This window comes from Onychomys torridus, chromosome 19 (assembly GCF_903995425.1).
Source record: "Onychomys torridus chromosome 19, mOncTor1.1, whole genome shotgun sequence".
In the NCBI taxonomy this organism is placed as follows: domain Eukaryota; kingdom Metazoa; phylum Chordata; class Mammalia; order Rodentia; family Cricetidae; genus Onychomys; species Onychomys torridus.
The window spans coordinates 57,722,778-57,742,213 of NC_050461.1; positions in this window are offsets into that span (position 1 = coordinate 57,722,778).

Genomic DNA, 19,436 nt, shown 5'->3' on the forward strand with positions numbered 1-19,436 from the left:
AGCTATGGAGAACCTGGAGGCCATGTCCTATTTATCTTTTGTTCTTACCCACTTTCATATGATCTTTTGAAATAATTACAATGCGTCCTTATCCCTATCCAGAAGGGTTTCACTGTGTACCACTCCTTAAATGGTGCATCTAAAGTTTCATTGTTCATTTTATACATGTCAAATCCTGAAATTGATAATTGTGTTTTCTTTATTCCTAAACTGCATGCTTTCCTACAGTAACCACCCATAGTTAAATGTTACCATTATTTAGATTTATTCACCATTTGTATTTTATATAAATTTATATTATATAATGCATTTATTTTTAATATGCATAATATATCATAAATAACATTAAATATGTATAATTGTACTATAATATACAAATTATATATTACATAATTTATATCACATATTTGTTATATATTATTATATTATATATTATTATGTGGTTATATAGTATTATAATTATACTTAAGTAACATGTTACTTATGATAATATATAATTATATTAAATTAAAGTATATTATATAAAATATACGTTCACATTAATATTTTATTTCATTTTCCACAGTATCATACATTTATTCTATGACCATACTCTTATTCTATGATTGAAATCCAGAATGCAGAAAATAATTTCAGTTGTGCTTGCCTGTGATTTATTCCCGAAGATAAATTTTCTTTACTAAAAAGGTTTAGATATATTGCATTCTTTTGGTTCACTGGGCCTTCCAGCCTTCATCTATACCTTCTGTAGTGGGTGTTGAGATCACAGCAATTAGCTAATTGTGTATCCCTTTTAGGCAATGTGGCTTTCTTCTTGGCAGCTTTTACGATTTCTATTGTATTTTATGTTCCATAATTTCACTCAGACAGTCTTGCATGAATATTTAGAACATTCTGGTTAAAACTCAGCGGCTTCCCTCAGTGTATACACTGGTATTGTCCAACAAATCTGTTCATCGGTGATTGACAGCTTCTGAGTTTTCATTCCGTCCCCTGTTCTCCATTCCTCTTGGGAGCCCCACTGGGGTGTGCTGCTCCTCCCTGCAGGGCACCTTGCCTTGCCTTAAGCTTGGCCACCCAATCAGTGTGGTCCCTGACTAATTTATCACACCAACTATGGCATGCAGGTCTGTCACCAATTCGCTGCCCAATTACTTTCATTTTGGCTTAATTTTCACTCCTAGAGTTTGTGTTTGATACAATATTTGGATTTACTGTAATGTATTCTGATATCATTCTCCTTCATGTTTATACACCTTGAATTGTATGAGGTATATCAGATGTATTAACTGGTTATACTCTACATAAAAGTTACAATAACCTGGGATTATTTTCAAATAATTTATCAAAATATTTATGGCACCATTTGTTTCATAAAGATTTGGTTGGTGAGGGTTTTTTTTTTTTTTAAAGAAAATGTTAAGAACTAAAAACTAAATACAAAGTGTTTCTTCTGAGTTTCTTCTCTTTCTCTGTTCAGATATTTTGTTTTTTTGGTTTTTTTTTTTTTTTCAGGTTGGTGTGCAGCCAAGACATTTCCTGTTTTATACTGGATGTGTCCACTGTGGGAGGTTCTCTATGAGGACAGTGTCCTCACTCTGGCCCTCCGTTCTCCATAGCAGTTTTCATTCACCTCTTGTCTTGTGTATTTGCTTCAGAAATCCACTTGAAACCATGAGAAACTGAGAAACACCTGGGTAAAGAGCAGTCTCCAGCAGCCTCTTCCTCAGCCTATAGACTCATGACTGAATAAGTGAGTTTTATTTACAGACAAGATGTTATATAAGAGCCTTTAAGCCATGCCTGATGTCTTGACTCTTTAGAGATTAATGTAATTCACCATTCTTAACATCTCACATTTTAGCCATTTTTATGGATCAGAAAACAGATGTATAAGAATACATGTAATAAAGTAACTTTTATATTTCATATAAATATTTAAAGTTCCCTTTCACTACTCTAGCATGGGGATTTTATATTAACATTACTAGTTACCAGGTATTTCATAAAGACTTTAAGTATTTCAAATATTGAAATGAGGCATGGGTATTGTAAATTTTATTACCATACTTCTGGGCTTCGTGACACAGGGTATAACTAATAAACTGTACAAATATGAATATTTATATGTGCACATAGTCATACATATTTAAATATGGTGCTTCTGATTGTCGTAGTGAATGACAATGCCATCCCATAATGAGAATCTTGGCTTTTTATGGCACCCGAGGTAGAACTCTTTACCCTACTTGTGCAAACACTCAAGAGAGATCTTTTGTGTCAAGGGTTTCATATTCACTCCAGTCACACAGCCGCTGTGTTCAGCCCACATTATTTCTTCTGAGCAGCATTGAAAGGGTGCTCTTGGGAAATAAAAAACCAGGGGACAAAGTCCAAAGGACTGCATGAAGAAGTTATGGAAACAAAAGCTGTGTTCAGTCACCATTGGCTGAGGGGGAAGTGCAGTGTAGTCCTTAGCAAGCAAACACGGGTGGAGCTTGCTCAAGGTTGAGTGAAATCTAGAGATGACTTGACTCTAGACAGTGGGGGAATGTCACAGCAGACTCCCATCATAGAAGCCTCAGGATTCCATCTGAGCAGTCAGCTGTGTCCATACTGATGTCAGGCTACACAGCCCAGCCCCCCTGCTCTTCAGACTCAGCTTCCCTCAGGAGGCAGCATGGCAATACCACTATAAGAGCCCAAGAAACCAGCTATCTCCCCAGAGGACAGAGGGGAAGGAGGAAACAGGCTCACTCTTTGGAAGAGGATTTCTAATAGAGATGTTTTATAGATGTTAAACCCTATACATATTTAAGTTCAAATGCTATATCATTAAACTTTTGTACTCCTTGAAATCCCAAGAATTGTCTATTTTATTACATATTACATCATGGAAGGATTTTTGTATTTTTTAGATCTGGTCAGCCTTAGCTTTTCTTCTCCAATGAAGAAGGACCCAGCATAAGACACAGGGTTTCTCCTCCCCTGGAAACTAAGATCAGGCATGGTCTTCCCTCTAAGGTAAGGCAGGTAAGGCAACCTGGATTCCCTACACCAGATCACACTGACCTACACTGTGAACTGTCAACCTGTGACCTGAGGCCTTGGGAATGGTGTCCACAAGTGTCCCTCTTCCTGTTCCAGAACTGATGGCAGGATTGTCTCTATTGCCCTATCATGGGCAGCGTGTGTTTAGATATTAGTATTCTGTCCATCCTTAGTTGTGGTATCTTGTGGGATAGCCAGTGGACTATCATTTCTGCCTGTATGCCTTCTGTAGCTTGTTCTCTGGATTCCCAGGGTTTTTGTGAGTTTTTGGTATCCTTTTAATCTACTTTTCTTGTTAAATTATTCATGATTCATTTTTGTTGCTTTCAAATACATGTCTAGTGTACTAAGTGATAGGCATCATTTTACTGCTTTGTATTGGTATTTGAGAATGTCAGAACACATCTACATTTGTTAACAATGGATAACTTGAGTGTAGAGAGTGATTATAATTGTAGCTAACTTGAGACAACCACAAGTTACATATTTATGCTAAGGGATTTATGAATGGTTCTTTATATGATATCCAAACTGGCTTCACAAGACAGAGGCCATGGCTTCCTTAGTTTTTGTTTGTTTGTTTGTTTGTTTAAGATGTAGAAATCTATATGAAGACAGGCTTGATAATTTGACCAAAACTACAGTGCTGGACTATAGTAGGATTTTCTCATTGTCCATGATCATAGCCTCAGACACTCTAGTCAGATAAAGACAGAACTCACGCATATAAGCCATGGCAAAGACGTGTGGATATGCTGCCTTGCCACACTTAGGTCAAGGTTCCCTCATATGTTATATACCAAGTGGTCTGATTAACATTAAAAATACTAAATGTAGTAAATTGTATCCCTGTATTTATTTATCCCTAAAGCTAAAATTAATGTTATTTAGTAACTGTTGCACATTATGAAGTTTTCTATGATCTGAGATAGAAAGTATAATGTGAGATAAAGAAACAATTTTTCTGTTTTGAGGTCAGGAAAAGCAATACAGCAGAGAAAACAAGCAGTCCTGGGGCACACACTGCACATGCTCCATGCCAATCTATTAGTGTGGTCTGGGAAGTGAAAGGGTGAGGCAAAACGTGCCCATCCCCACATCTGCACAATCGCACAGAAGTGGGAAAGCACCATGCCTCTCCCCTGCACTCTTGGGAATTCACCACTTTGTCTTCAGTGATTAATATCTCAATATGAGAAAAAGAAAACACATGATATCAACTTTGTGATATCTTGGTGCTTTATTTAGAGAAGAAAATGTATGAGCTTATGCTAGGCAGTGCTGAATGGACTGCTAGATACTTTAATTACATGGATAATTAAATATCATCTTTCAGTATAAGAGAAAGCAATGTTGTCAATACAAATCACTTCTGCTCATGCAGTGAAATGGCCTGTGAACAAACACAGCAGTGAGAAGTCAGTCCCCACCGATCCCAGTGGGGTGTAGATGTGAAGCTTTCAGTGACAACAGATCAGGTAGAGCCTGCATCCATTCCCCATGGCTAATAAAATCAACTATAAAAACTCAGAAGATTAAAAAGACACCAGTTTATGATCCAGCAGTTCCTGATGTCTGAACTCTACAGTGGATTTCACAGTGTCAAGGCTGTGGTAGGTCTGCCTGCTTTTGGAAGGTTCTCACAGATGAGTTTCCTCAGTTATTCCAACTTCTGGAGACATCCATCATCCTTGGCTCCCAGCCTCTTTATTCTGGCTTTGGCTGCTTTTGTGTGCTACACTTCCCAATACTGGGGCCTTTTGTGACCAGAGTCCTGCCTGTCCACATCACCTGCCATGCTATTGCTCAGACCCTGGGGTTTCTGGTTCCTGACCATTGGGCATTTCATATCTGTCCACTCCACATGCTAGACCTGACCATGACCAAGACAACATGTGCTTTTCTCCAGAACCACCCAAATTCCTGTCTGTAGAAACACATAAGGGAACCAGAAATGTGCTAAGTTATTTTCTGACTTCATTTCCTTTTCATGAATTCTGATGTTTTGTTTTCTTTTGTGGAGATGAAAGAGGAACAGAATTATAATAACTGGTCTAACTTTTGGTGACTAAAGAATAATCAATGAACTATATATAATTCACTATGTGTAATGTATGAGCCAAAATGTTACCTTGTTATGCTCATATCTCAAAAATGTTATATTATGATGCTTTTTACCTCAGTCTAGTCTTGGAACAACCCCATCTCCTCAACATATTCTCATCTAACTATTCCCAAAATAGCCACAATGCCATTCCAGCCCCAGGCCACTTGACATTCCTGTAACTTCATATCAAGATAGTTTACTAATCACCCTTTCCCTAGGCCTTGTATCTAGCACAACATCTTTGATGTTCAGCTCTCTTTTTGACATAGTGGTGGTCATCTCTATCTTATTGGTAAATTATATGCTATTATATGGACATACCATAATAGGTTTCCCCATGTACCAGCTGATAGATATTAAACTCCATATTTTGACAGAGCTCCTGATTACCAAGAGAACCATCCTTTAAAACTATAATTTTTCCATAGGTGCTCACTAGAATTGAAATCATTCTTCCTATTGAAAGACTGTTGGAAAAATGCAAGGGAAGGCTAGAGATCGGAGGAAAACATGAGAAAAGTTACATATATGAACACCATTTCCATAAGGCAGAAAGTACTTTTTAAATGTAAAAATAAGAATCAGCAGCCAGGGACTGAGGGGTACTTCACCCAGCTAAGAGGATGTGTACCCATATCAGGAGATGAAGCAACTCAACTCATCATGGAAATGAAACTCACAAGGAGATACCAGTACATCCTTAAAAGATAAGAAAACATGAAAATTTTGTACTGAATTTTTCTGATTTTGCTGAGGAGGCAATACAGGGAAAATGAAATTTGAAGTTGTCTTGAAAAACATTGATGACTCATACTCATACCGGCCAATCAACAACTATAATTCAGAAATTACTCTTCTGCTATTTATAACCAAGAAATGGAAGCATCCATGTACAATAGCCTAGAGCCCAGTGCTGTGGGATTGTCTTTCTGTATGCTGTGAATATGTGTTGCTATCATTGGTTAATAAGGAAGCTGCTCTGGCCTATGGCAAGACAGGTTATAGCCAGGTGGGGAATCCAAGCAAAGATACAGGAAGAAGAAAGAGTCAGGGAGCCCCTGGGGGAGCAAGATGTAATAGAACACAAGTAAAGCTATGAGGCACATGGAGATACACAAATGAATAGAAATGGGTTAATTTAATATGTAATAGCTAGCTAGCAATAAGCCTGAGCCATAGACCAAACAGTTTGTAGTTAATATTGAGCCTCTGAGTGATTGTATTATAAGCTGCTGCAGGCTGGGTGGGACACAGAAAAGTTTCTGGCTATAGCCCAGTGCTCAGCAAGATGTGGGCCCACGTGGTGAACAGGCAATCTGACCACACAGAAACCTGAACACAATTTTTCATACCAGGAGTTTTCCTAATAATAAGATAATAGAAATAACCCAAATTCCTACCAAATGATGATCAGTAAAGCGGCACACCCTGCTTAACAGTAAAATCAGTTTTGTTTTGTTTTTTTTTTTTGAAAAAAAAAACATTTAAAATTTGATGGTGTTGATAATGCACAGTTCTGTGACTACACTAATATCTACTGAATCAGCTACAGATCAAGTTAATTTCAAGCAAACCATTAATGCCTTCAAAGAGTTTAGAAAATTATTGAATATTGTTGAATATTCTTCAAATGTGGACATTGTAATAGTGGAGAAAATTCTGCATTCAACAAGGTTTGAGATCAGGAGCACTGTGTGCAATATTCTTCACTGGAGATGTGCAATTTTCCATGTCCAGGTTGATCAATTAATACTTTATCAGAAAATCCAGGTCCAAGGGTGCACTTTGAATAAGGTGTACCCTGAAGGAAGCTGGATTAATGGTATGGTAGATTGCAACTACTGTGGCAATTGCTTCTGGCTTTACACCATTTCAAAGTAAAACATTTTTTAAGAGTCTGACTGCCAAAAGAGTGGGTTTGATTCTTGAGAAGGTAACTTTCTGATGCCAAGAGGCTGCATCATTCTGAGGAAACACCAGCTTGCACCCCTGTGGTCTCTGCCTGTCACACTTAAGGCAGGTTAGTTCAGCTGTGTCCACACATTGATCTGTTGGAGCCTTAAAGTGTTCAACTCAAAAAAAAACAAAAACAAAAACAAAAACAAAAACAAAAAAAAAAAACCATTACTTCAACATTTAAAGAAATGTTCAGGCAGAAACACTTAGGGCTCAGAACAGGCAGCAATCTTTTAGACTCCTGAGACACAGAGATAGAAACAGAGAGGCAGAAAGACACACAGAGACAGAGGGTGAGAGACACAGAGACAGAGAGACAGAAAGACTGTAATACAGAGTGAGACACAGAAGAGAGACTGAGAGACAGGCACATGGAAAGACAGAGACAGAGAGGCAGACACACACAGAGTGAGGAAGAGAAACAGACAGAGAGACATAGAGGGTGAGAAAGAGAGAGGAAAGGAGGGATCCAGGACAGGGCACCTGAGTATGAATGAGGTGGGGTCTGTCTTGCTCTCTGTCTTCTACAAATCATCTCTCTGTCATATTGTTTTCAAAAGGATGGGTTAGTACACTCTGGTATTTTACTCATTAGAAACTTAGGCTGATTTATTGGTGAGTCGTTTGCTTTATCTGTGATCATATGAGATTACAAAAGAGAGAAAGTCGAGCCCATCACCCGCTGGGCCTGCCAATGTAGCAGTATCTTTGACAGCTACACGACAGAACAAGCATTGTGTCAGGACAGCCGTGACAGGCCAAGTGAGCGTATTGGCAGGACACCATGGCAGCATCTGGCGGGTGGTTCCAGATGAATGCTGTCCTGGCCTCGTCAATGTGATGGTGTGAGACACATTTCACAGACTGGCTTGGCTGCTCACAGCTCCTCCAAAAGGAAGGCATCCTGTGCAGAGGCACCCCCAGGCTCTTGGTTAGCTGCTGTTCACGAAAACTATAGGTGGCATCGGACACTGACAAGAGGACATTCGAGTTATACCCCCAAATTGTTGGTCAAAAGAAGTTGTCATTACTTCATGGTGTGAGCAAGCTACATGGAACATTTGCTGTGACATGGGTCTCTCGGGGTATGGGCTATTTGAATGCTGATCTATTTTTGGTAGATTCTTAGGAATAAATTGTATTCTTGCATTGAAAAACAGAGATTATTTTTAAACTTAGCCATTTCCAAGTGTCTCAGGTCTACTCTTTCAGTCAGGTACCATGTGGTACCACATCACTAAGTTGGGTACCATGTGGCACCATATCACTAAGTTGGGTACCATGTAGCGCCAAATCACTAAGTTGGGTACCATATCACTAAACTATTGACTGTATATTGTAGGGCATTGTATTTTTATTTATTAATATTATTCTCTAATATTTTGTACTGGTCCCATCCACCTTAGAATGTAGTATACAGTTATCAATACCTTTTGGTAGTAGACAAATAAGACTCCATCAATAGGCGCGTACTTATACAGATTGTGGTATATTTACAGAATTATAAGGCCCTAAAAATCAGTTGAATATGCACATACTGATATGGAAAATTTGCAAATGGCTGTTTGAATACACGCATTCTCTCCAGCATTTTAGAAACAGTCATGAGCAATGAAAACATCAGTTATGCCTAGGATTCAAATATGTGATAACCTGAGGGTAGATGTCTTCATTTCTAAGCCTTCTATTCTGAGATGGTTTAAAGATTTGGTTGTACATGGCTTGTACACTCTTACACCTATGGAGATTTGTTATAAGTAAGAATAAGGTTGGCTGTTGGCTTCATCTTCTGTATTATCTGTTGCTGTGGGATGTTTTTCTGTATGCTGTGAATATATGCTGTTCCCATTAGTTAGTAAATAAAGCTGTGTTGACCTATGGCAGGGCAGGAGGGAGCCAGGCAGGAAAATCCAAGAGAGACAGTGAGAGGAGAGAGGAGAGTGGGAGAGACGCCGAATTGCTGTCCAAGGAGCAATATGTAATGGGGCACAGGTAAAGCCATGGGACAGGTGGCAATAAATAGATAAATAGAAATGGGTTAATTTAAGATGAAAGAGATAGCTAACAAGAAGCCTGCATAGGCCATAAATTGGTAATTAATATAAGCCTCTGAGTGATTATTTTATAAGTGGCTATGGGACCGTGGGGCTGGGTGAGACCGGAAGAACTTCTGCTACAATCTGTCTTAAAACCCCACAACCAACAACACTAGCAAGAGGCCCACACATCTGCTCCTACCACAAGGTTTTGTTTTTGCCTGTGTCATTCACAGCAGGCTGGTGCCTGGCCCACATTAAGATGACAAATGACCTTCCAGTAAGTGATCATCAAAGGTTAGTCAGTGCATTTGAACACAGCACTGAAGTTGAAGGAGCAAAACCATCTTCATGTAACCAGACATGACGCTTTTCAGGAGATTGGCTCCCTCCAGTGCGTTTGCTCTGTCTGGTGAGAAGTTGTGGTGTGTGCTTTTGTTAAACACTACCTGCGCTCAAGTAAAAAATGAAAGCGCAAAACACACGCCACACATCTCCTCATGCATTAACTACTTACTAGCTGTTATGGCGAGTTAGATTTAAAAGGAAGACAGACATACACATCCAAATAACTAAACTTGAAATTATTATGAGTATAATTACAAATAGTAGTTCCCATAGAGTGGTGACATAACTGAACTTGAAGAGATACTTGGAGGGTCACACGGAGACACTTCCTGTGTAAATGATGTGAGACGACACCCCAGTGATAGATGGGGAGAAGCAGCTAGTTGGGGTGAAGAAGCCCACAACACATGAAGAGCCTCCTTTCCTATGTCCTAAACCTGATACAGCAGGACTGGAACCTGGTATGACCTGATTCAGCCATAGTTCTCACCATTTCCTTTCTTTGGGGACACATGTCTGATGCTGCTGCCTGACTGAGTATCTGAACATGAGTTTTTATTATTTTGTTTGCTATCTTGTATCCAACCTTTAATATTTCAGCATGGCCAGATTCAAAATGCATAGCATTGCCCTCTGAATCGTGATGATATCCTTACATAGTTTCTGGCAGCAGAACCCTAGCTTTACCATCAAATAGTCTGTATCATACCACATTTTCAGGAATGGTGGTGTGCAGCATAGCTTTTGCAAATTTCACCCAAGCTAGCTGCAGGAGTCACATGAGAAGAGGGACTGTCAATAGAGAAAATGTCTCCCGTCAGATTGGAAGGGTATAGGTGATATTCAGAGAAGAACATGGGGACTTCAGGTACAGTATCCCTCATGTGATGAGACCTTGGTCCTAGTGTTGGCTAAGGCATGAGACAATCCCCCATCTTCTGCTGCACAGGTTAATGTTGCCTACACATGGGGAATCTATGCAAGAAAAACCTGCGTCTGCCACTTTGTCACCATCAAACCACATCTGACTTCTCTGTAAGACCTGACTTGAAGGTCTGGAGAGGAAGCATGTCAAAACACTTATCTCTTCCACCCTGTAGCCCCATGTGCTGGAAATAGATGTGTTTTAAGAAACTGAAAGCTACCATCAGAGAAGAAAGAAAAACTGAAGAAAAATATTCTATTTTTATAGTGATTATTTATACTGAAATGTGATTTTATTTGTATATTAATAAAGTTGCCTTGGGTCAGAGCAAGCTATAGCAGAAGCTAGGTGGTGGAAATGCACGCCTTTAATCCCAACACTTGGGAGGCAGAGCTAGGCAGGATCTCTGTGTGTTCAAGGATACAGCCAGCATGGCAATACACACCTTTAATCTCAATACCAACTATACAAGACCTGGAAGTCTGTACAGACATGCAGTGATGAAGAGGTCATGTGGCTGGGTTTATAACCAATGAGAAGGCAGAACAGAAAGTCTATATAAAAGAAAGGACATAGGAAGTAGCTCTCAAGTGGAGAGGAAAGACAGAACAGCAGTGAAGGGTAAGGTTTTCAGCTCTCAGCTATTGCTCTGACCTCTTGGCTTTTAACTCTGCAATTGGCTCTATGTTTCTTATTTAACAAGATGGTTACATCTACATATTTTCAGTTTTTAAATAAAAATAAAAATGTATTATTTATACAGAGAAAGAAATACTCAAATTCCAGCAAGAGCTAAAGATATTTTTTTGAGACAGAGTTTTGCCATGTAGCACTGGCTGAACCTTACTATGTAATGTAGGATGGTCTTGAACTCATGAGAATACATTGGCTCAGCTTTCCAAGTGCTGATATTCCATCCATGAGCCACCATACCTGGCTCTAATGACAGATTTTGATTTAAAAACTAATGAAAAATAAATATTCTTGTAACTCCACCTGTATGCCTATGCTATATAAGGGGGGGGGGGGGAATTATTCATAATGTATTACAAATACATGCCCTGGGCTTGGTTTGTTTCATTAAAAATCTCAGGACAAAGAGAATTAGGGTTTTTGTTTTTCTTTTTGTTTTTTTGTAAAAAATAGGTCATTGACTATTTTAAAGCAAATGCTTACAAAACATACACTACTAGGTTGTGTGTGTTATTGGTATACCCTGTAACCTCAGTGTGCAGGAACCTATGGGTGTAGGATCCTAGGTTCTAGGCCAGCTTGTGATGCATAGTGAGAGCTTGTGTCAAAGAAGAAAAAAATAGGTAGGTAGAGATAGATAGATAGATAGATAGATAGATAGATAGATAGATAGATAGATATAGACAGACAGATGATATGTCATAAATATATGATAGCTGGATTGTTGGATAAATGATAAATACATGAAAGTTAGATTAATTAATGCATGATTGGTGATAGATTACAGATATAGGTAATAAATAGATGATGGGTTATTAACACATTGATGGATATGTAGATTATAGATAGTAGTTAGGTAGATGATAGATGATTGATAGGTGCATGGATATATAGATGATATACAAGAAGAATTAGTAGATGATAAATAGATAGATAGATAGATAGATAGATAGATAGATAGATAGATAGACAGATGATTGATAGATCAAACTTTCCTCGTTGTTGAAAGCAATAAAAATGTAAGGGCAGGCCGGGCATTGGTGGCACACACCTTTAATTCCAGCACTCGGGAGGCAGAGGCAGGTGGATCTCTGTGAGTTCAAGGCCAGCCTGGGCTACCAAGTGAGTTCCAGGAAAGGCACAAAGCTAAAAAAAAAAAAAAAAAAAAATGTAAGGGCAGGAAGCCTGTTGCTTCCCTGGCCCTTTTATGTTCAGCTAGAGCCTAGACTGTGGTATGCAGAGACAGAATGGAAATGCGTGGGTACTCCAAGACCAAGTGTTAGTCTATCAAAGAAATACTGTCTGCTCTGGAAGATGCACACAATTGACTTATAATTTATGTTTTTATTTCCTGAGCATCTACTTATAGCTCAAAATTGTGATTTTTTTCAGATATATCATGATCATTATTATTTCTATCATGATTTTGACTTTGGGGGACATACTTTATAGCCTTGGCTGGTCTAGAACTCACTATGTAGATGAGGTTTTCCTTGAATTCACAGAGATCTGGGATTAGTATCTTCTCAAACATGTTCATTATTTCTTTACAGGAACAAATGGATGTCTAGGGAGGTTAAGGGACCCAGCTTGCTACAATGGCTTTGCTGGAAGCAGGAAAAAAATTGATTCCAGTTTGGGGTGATATTGTGTTCCCCAAAATATTGTGCACCCTGCTAAACTTATCTGGGGTCAGAGAAAAGAACAGTCACTAGAATAGAGGCCAGAAAATGGTGGCACACACACCTTTAGCCCTAGCATTCCAAAGGCAGAGATCTGTCTGGATAGCTATGAGTTCAAGGCCACATTGGAAACAGCCAGGCATGGTGACTCACACCTTTAATCTCAGGAATTTGATGGCAGGAAGCAGAAAGGTATATCAGTCATGAGAACCAGAAACAAAAAGCTTTTGGTTGGTTAAGCTTTTAGGCTTTTAGCAGCAGTTCAGCAGAGATCCATTCAGGTGACGATTCAGAGGCTTCCAGTCTGAGGAAAAAGGATCAGCTGAGGAACTGGCAAGGTGAGGTAACTGTAGCTTGTTCTGCTTCTCTGATCTTCCAGCATTCACCCCAATACCTGGTTCTCAGGTTTGTTCTTATTAATAAGACCTGTTAAGATTCATGTTACACCAGTTTGCTTGGTCCTGCGTTTTCAGATTCAGCTGGCTCAAGCAGAGCATCTCCTGAGGTTGCTACTGATGCAGTGCAGAAGGTGTGCAGAAGCTCCATCATGCTGGACATATATGGACACTCAAGTGTCTTTACTTGCCAAACAATACAGTAGAATAACTATTTATGTGGAACTTTTACTCAATCAGTAAAAATATCAGAAAGTAACTGAGAGATGATTTGCAGAACTCAGAAGGACTAGGCGTGTGATGTGCAAACACCCATTTTATATAAAGAACCTGAGCAGTCAAGGTTTGAGTGTCTGCTGGGGGCCAGTGTCTTAGTAGCATCTTCTGCTGCAGACTGAGGGATGTCTCTAACTGAATTAGCACCTCAGTTCCATACACTTGATATTAGCTACATTGGGAACCAGCAAATCTCGGCGGTTAGCATTTCATCATGTGTGAAGTCCATGCCCACCACAGCTTGTACTGTTCTTACAGCAGTGAAAATTAGTTACACTCACTGCTACCTCTCCACACATGGATGGTAAATGTCTTAAGTCAGATCCTTATTGTTTTCTATGTCTTAGATGTTACTGAAGGAAGTAGCACCTGGAGTTACTTAGACTGAAGGGTTGCATGAAGACACTGAGTTAAACTTGTCCCTTTGACAATGGACTGAAAAGGCAGGGCTGGCAAAGAATATCTGGAAGGACTCGTGAGCATTTGAGCAGTTACCAGCAGCACTGAAGGCCGTCCATAGAACCAACCAGGGCTCAACAATCTAGAAGGCCAACTGAGCTATCAGTTCAAATAATCCTAAATAATAAATTTACCTGCTTAGGGTAGGGAGATGGGGTGATTGTGGAAAAAATGGACAACAAATAGTTTCAAATTATTCCGCAAGAACCTGTGTTTGTATAGACTTATCCCTGAGGGCTGTGGACATAGTACATTGTCAGCCTCAAAAGGATTCCAAACGCTGGCTGGGTCTGGAGCCCACCTATAACCCCAGCTCTTAAGAAGTATAGTCAGAGAGTCCCAAGAGCTAGTCAGCTGGTTAGCTAGACTGGCCAAATAGGTAAGATCTGAGCTCAGGTGAGAGGCTCTGTCTAGATATGTAAGAGAGCAACCAAGGCAAATACCCAACATCAACCTCAGATTTCCACATACATGTGGACACACACACACACACACACACACACACACACACAAACACACGCACGTGTGCACGTATGATGCCCTGCTCCAGAGTTTGGTCATCAATATGTTTTTTAATATTCAAAGTAATTAACTTATTATCTGATTTAGTCAAAATTAAATTCATTTAAGTACAGACACATCACAAATTATATATATTTATATGTTTGTTCTCTACATAAGGGCAAATTAATACTGGGTGTCCCTCATAGTAATGATGAATGCTATTCTATCAACTACATTTCTGTGGCATGTCACCTTACTAGCCTTTAATGTGCACCAACAAGACAGAAAGGTTAGAAACGCAGGTGTCAACTCTACCCAAGTTTCATTAATTTTTTTAACTAAGAAATTAACTGTATCATACAGGGACCCAAACCTCCATCACCCTCACAAATACTGAGGCTAACTGACCCAGATAGCAAAGACTGCAACAGATATTCACTGAGCTACTGGCTTGATGAGTGGATTCTGAGGGTTTCTGTTGCAATGAGAAAAACAACAACAACAACAACAACAACAACAACAAACATAAAAAAACACCATGACCTGCTGTGGATATCGCTCTGTGTAAATAAAATTCTGATTGGCCAGTGGCCAGGCAGGAAGTATAGGCGGGACAGGCAGAAAGTATAGGCAGGACAAGAGAGAAGAGAATTCTGGGAGGTGGAAGGCTGGGGTGGGGAGACACCACCAGCTGCTGCCAAGAGAAGAAAGAGATAAGGTACTGGTAAGCCACGAGCCATGTGGCAAAGTATAGACTAACAGAAATGGGTTAATTTAAGATAGAAGAAGTAGATAACAAGAAGCCTGCCACGGCCATACAGTTTGTAAGCAATATTTCTGTGTGTTTACTTGGTTGGTTCTGAGCGTCTATGGGCCTGGCAGGTGAGAGAGATTTGTCCTGACTGTGGGCCAGGCAGGAAAACTCTAACTACAATGACCCAAAACAACTTAGGAAGGAAAGGGTTTGTATCATCTTCCATGTCCTAATCACAGTCTTTCATGAAGGGAAACTGGAACAGGAGCTGGAGCCAAGACCATGGAGGAACACTGCTTACTGGTTTTCCTATTCATGACTTCCTCAGCCTGCTCTCTTAGACTACCCTAGACTACCTTCCCAGTAACGGCGCCACCCTCAGTGAACTGGACCCTCCCACATCAATCACCAATCAAGCACATGTCCTACAGACGGGTCTAGATGCCAAGCCTGTGGAAGAATTTCCTTGAAGAATATTCCTTCTTCCCAGATGATGCTAGGCTGTGTAAAATTGACATAAATATAGGCAGACTACAACATCTTGTAAAAAACCACACCATATCAGGCATAGTCATTATCCCAGTGGTACCAATTTATAGGCAAAGCTAATGTGATAGTTTGATCTTACCCAGAGGCCAAGCACTACTGACCAAGCAGTACTGAACTACATCATTCACAGACAAAATAAACACCACATATGTAACTAGAATGTAGTCAGTCTTAGACCAAGGCAGGACAGTCTGCAGAACTTCAAGCTTGCTTTCCACCCCCACATTTCAGAGTAGTAGAGAAAAGTAGCTATGTTGGAAAGCTCTGTTGTAGTTATTTAAAAATTATTTAATACAAATAAATGACTTTGGAGTATAAGATTAACTGCAATAATAAAGACCGTTATATCTACTGTCTTTTCTCTTGCATAGGTGCTCCAAAGATTAGCATCTTAATTTCAGAAATAGAAAGCAGATCTATATCATGCCAAATACATAGAGTGATAGCTTGGGTTATCAAAAGATAACAAACAAGCATACATGTGGATATAGTATAACATGTAGAAAGAAGAACAAGAAAGCATAAATACTGGGTGATGAAGAAGGACTGAATGCAGGTAATGAAGACAGGAATCATGAAAGAGGAAATAAAGCTAATTGTTTTCCTAGTTTTAACACTGTTATGGATTTTGTAGATGTGTGTATTGTGTAGTAATGTATAACTGCATTAAAATATTTAACTGTGAAAATGTGAAATCCAATTGGATATATATATATATATATCCAATTTATATACATATATATATACAATATATATATATATATATATCCAATTTATATACATATATAAACATAGATAGATAGATAGATAGATAGATAGATAGATAGATAGATAGATATGATAGAGAGATAGAGAGATAGGTAGATAGATATAGATATACAGACTTGGGTCTTGCTAACATTGTAGTGTGATGATTTTTATTTGCAAGTAATTTACAATGAAGTCATAATTATAAAAAAAAAAAAGCAGAATCACTTGTGTTTAAGACAGCATTGATTTTGGCATCTTTTTTGATTTATAACAATTTCATACTTTTACTTCCAAGAAAAAAAATGACAACTTGGTTGAATCTGTGAATTTTTAGCAATATAGCCATGTTCACATTATTAATTCTTTCAGTAGGGAAATTTTGTCACCTCCCATCCTCTTCTTAAATTTTTCAGTGTTTGAAATGTTTCTGTGTTGCATTCCCCCCACTTCCTTCAGCAGGTTTACTCCTAGATAATCAAGCTATTCCAAATGCTAGGGTTTTTTCATAATTTCTTTCCATAAAGTTTATTGTTTATGAAAAAGTAACTTTTTAATGTTTTACTGTATCCTGCTGCTTTCCTGAAAGTGTTTCTCAAAGCTAAGAATGTTCTGGTGAAATATTTACAGTCTTCCAAGTATAGGATCGGATCATCTCCAAAGGGTAGATGTTAGGTGATGAATAACGTGCCCTATTCTTTCCTATTGTCTCTTTCTTATTTCTCTTTTCTTATTGTTATGGCTAAAAATTGAGGCTCTATGTGGAACAAATGTGAAGAAAGCAGACTCTGTTCCACATTCACAACTTTGGAATAATACTTTCCATTTTTCCTCAGTGAGTGAATGTTGGCTGTGGTTGGTCAAATGCAGCCTTACTATATCCAATTACTTCAGTTCTTAACTTCTTTGGGTTTTTAGCACCGCTCTATCTGATGGGAACAGCCAAAGTCATAAAGCAAGTACAGCTGCTTAGCAGAGACGCACCAAAGCTGAGCCACATGCTAGCTGCCAGGCCACTTTGGGTTCTGCTCTCCACAGGTTGCATGCTGGGAGATCAGAACATTTTACATTTGTACAATTTGAGTATATTGGATTGATGGAAATTTTCTTATGAATCATTTGTGCCTTCTCCCGGGAGTACTACTTCTAAGCTTCTCCAGGAATGTCCTGAACATACTACCCCTCCCACTTTTATGGAGATATCTTTATCTACTTGAAGGTCTTCCTTATGCCTTGGAGGTTGTGACACACATAAAGAAGCCAGAAGTCTCTTTATGAGGCTATGAAACATTCTTGAAACATCTTTCCCTATACTTACTTAGGGACAAGATAATCAAAACAAAGTAAACTTAGAAAGGTTAAGAAGATTCGGTGGTCTAGAGGAGTTGGGCCCAGATCAGATTACAAGCCTTTTCCTAATATACACTCAAGTGATTACAGGACATATACAGCAATGAAGTTAGATTGGCTGAAGTTACCTCTGCCCTACATGGAGACTTACATTAATGGACAAAGAATGGCACAGAAAGATGACATAAGAATGAGGTGTCAGGACCTCCCTTTCTTAGAAAAGTTAGCTCACACAAGGGCCATTGTGATATCTTATGACCAAGGAGCAAAAGAATGCCATGATTAGACATATAAACAAATTCTATAAAGATATAAAATGTAAACATTATCTTATGCCAGAATTTGAATGATAACTGTAGGTAGCAGCCTTGGCCTGAGGATTTTCTTGGGCACTCTGACCATTAAGAGTTAATAAGACACTGTTTGGGACATGACAATCTGCTGGGGCAGGCTTGGAGATTGTCTTTCTGTCTAGCATCCTTGAAGCCACCAGAACTGGCTGTCACACACCTCTAGATTCTTAAAAATTGGGTCATGGGGTTGATGAGTAAAGATGATTATAAAAGTAACTCTGTTGACCCAACTGCAGAGAGGATGATTGCAAAAGGTAACTGTTCTGTCACAGTTTATCAGTGATGACTAAACCTAGGCGTGCAAGAGAAAAAAAGTTACACACATGTCCAGAACTAAAAGTTGTATGACCTATGTTTTGGAACAATATGAATCTATACCTGCTTACTGAACTCTGTATAAATAAAGAAGCACTCTGGCTGCTAGTCAGTCAGGCTTCAAGATTGCAAGATTCTTTTGACCATCATGCCTCACTCATCCTTTCCTCACCAACCCCTTACCTCTTTTCTGGGACTTGGCCACCCCAGGGACTGGCCCCCCACAAGGTTTTGTTTGTTTGTTTTTATCAAGAAGGGATGTTGAGCTTTGTCAAGCCTTTTTTTGTTTCTATTGAAACTATGTAATTCCTGTCCCTATTTATATTTTGTAATACATTCATTGATTTGCATACACACTGAACTATCCCTGCCCTCCTGGAGTAACATTAGTTTGTCCATGGTGTATGGCTTATACAATGTGTTATTAAGTTCACAGGCATATAACTGAAGATGTCTGTGTTCATTGAGAAAATTGGGTCTTTATTTTATTTTTGGTATCAAAATAATACTGGCTTCACAGAGTGAATCTGATAGACATGATGGCTAATATGGACTATCAGCTTGACAGCATTGAGAATCGCCATGGAAACAAGCCTCTGGGCATGCCTGTGAAGGATTATCTAGATTAAGTTAATTGAGGAGGAAAGGCAAGCCCTCAACATGGGGTTATCATTCTGTGACCTAGAGTCACAGGCTGCATAAAAAGAAGAAAGGTAGCTGGGCATCAGGAATGTCTCTTGCTGCTCTCTGAATGTAAATGCAATGTGAGCATCTGGCTCAAGCTCCCCACTGCTGTGACGTCCCACCATGAAACTTGAGCCCAAATAAATCTCCCTTAAGTGGCTCACTGTTGCAGCAGTAAGAAAAGTGACTAACATAGTATGGTCCTTCCCTTTCTGCCTAGGGGAAGTACAGAGAGCATACATGTCTGAAAGG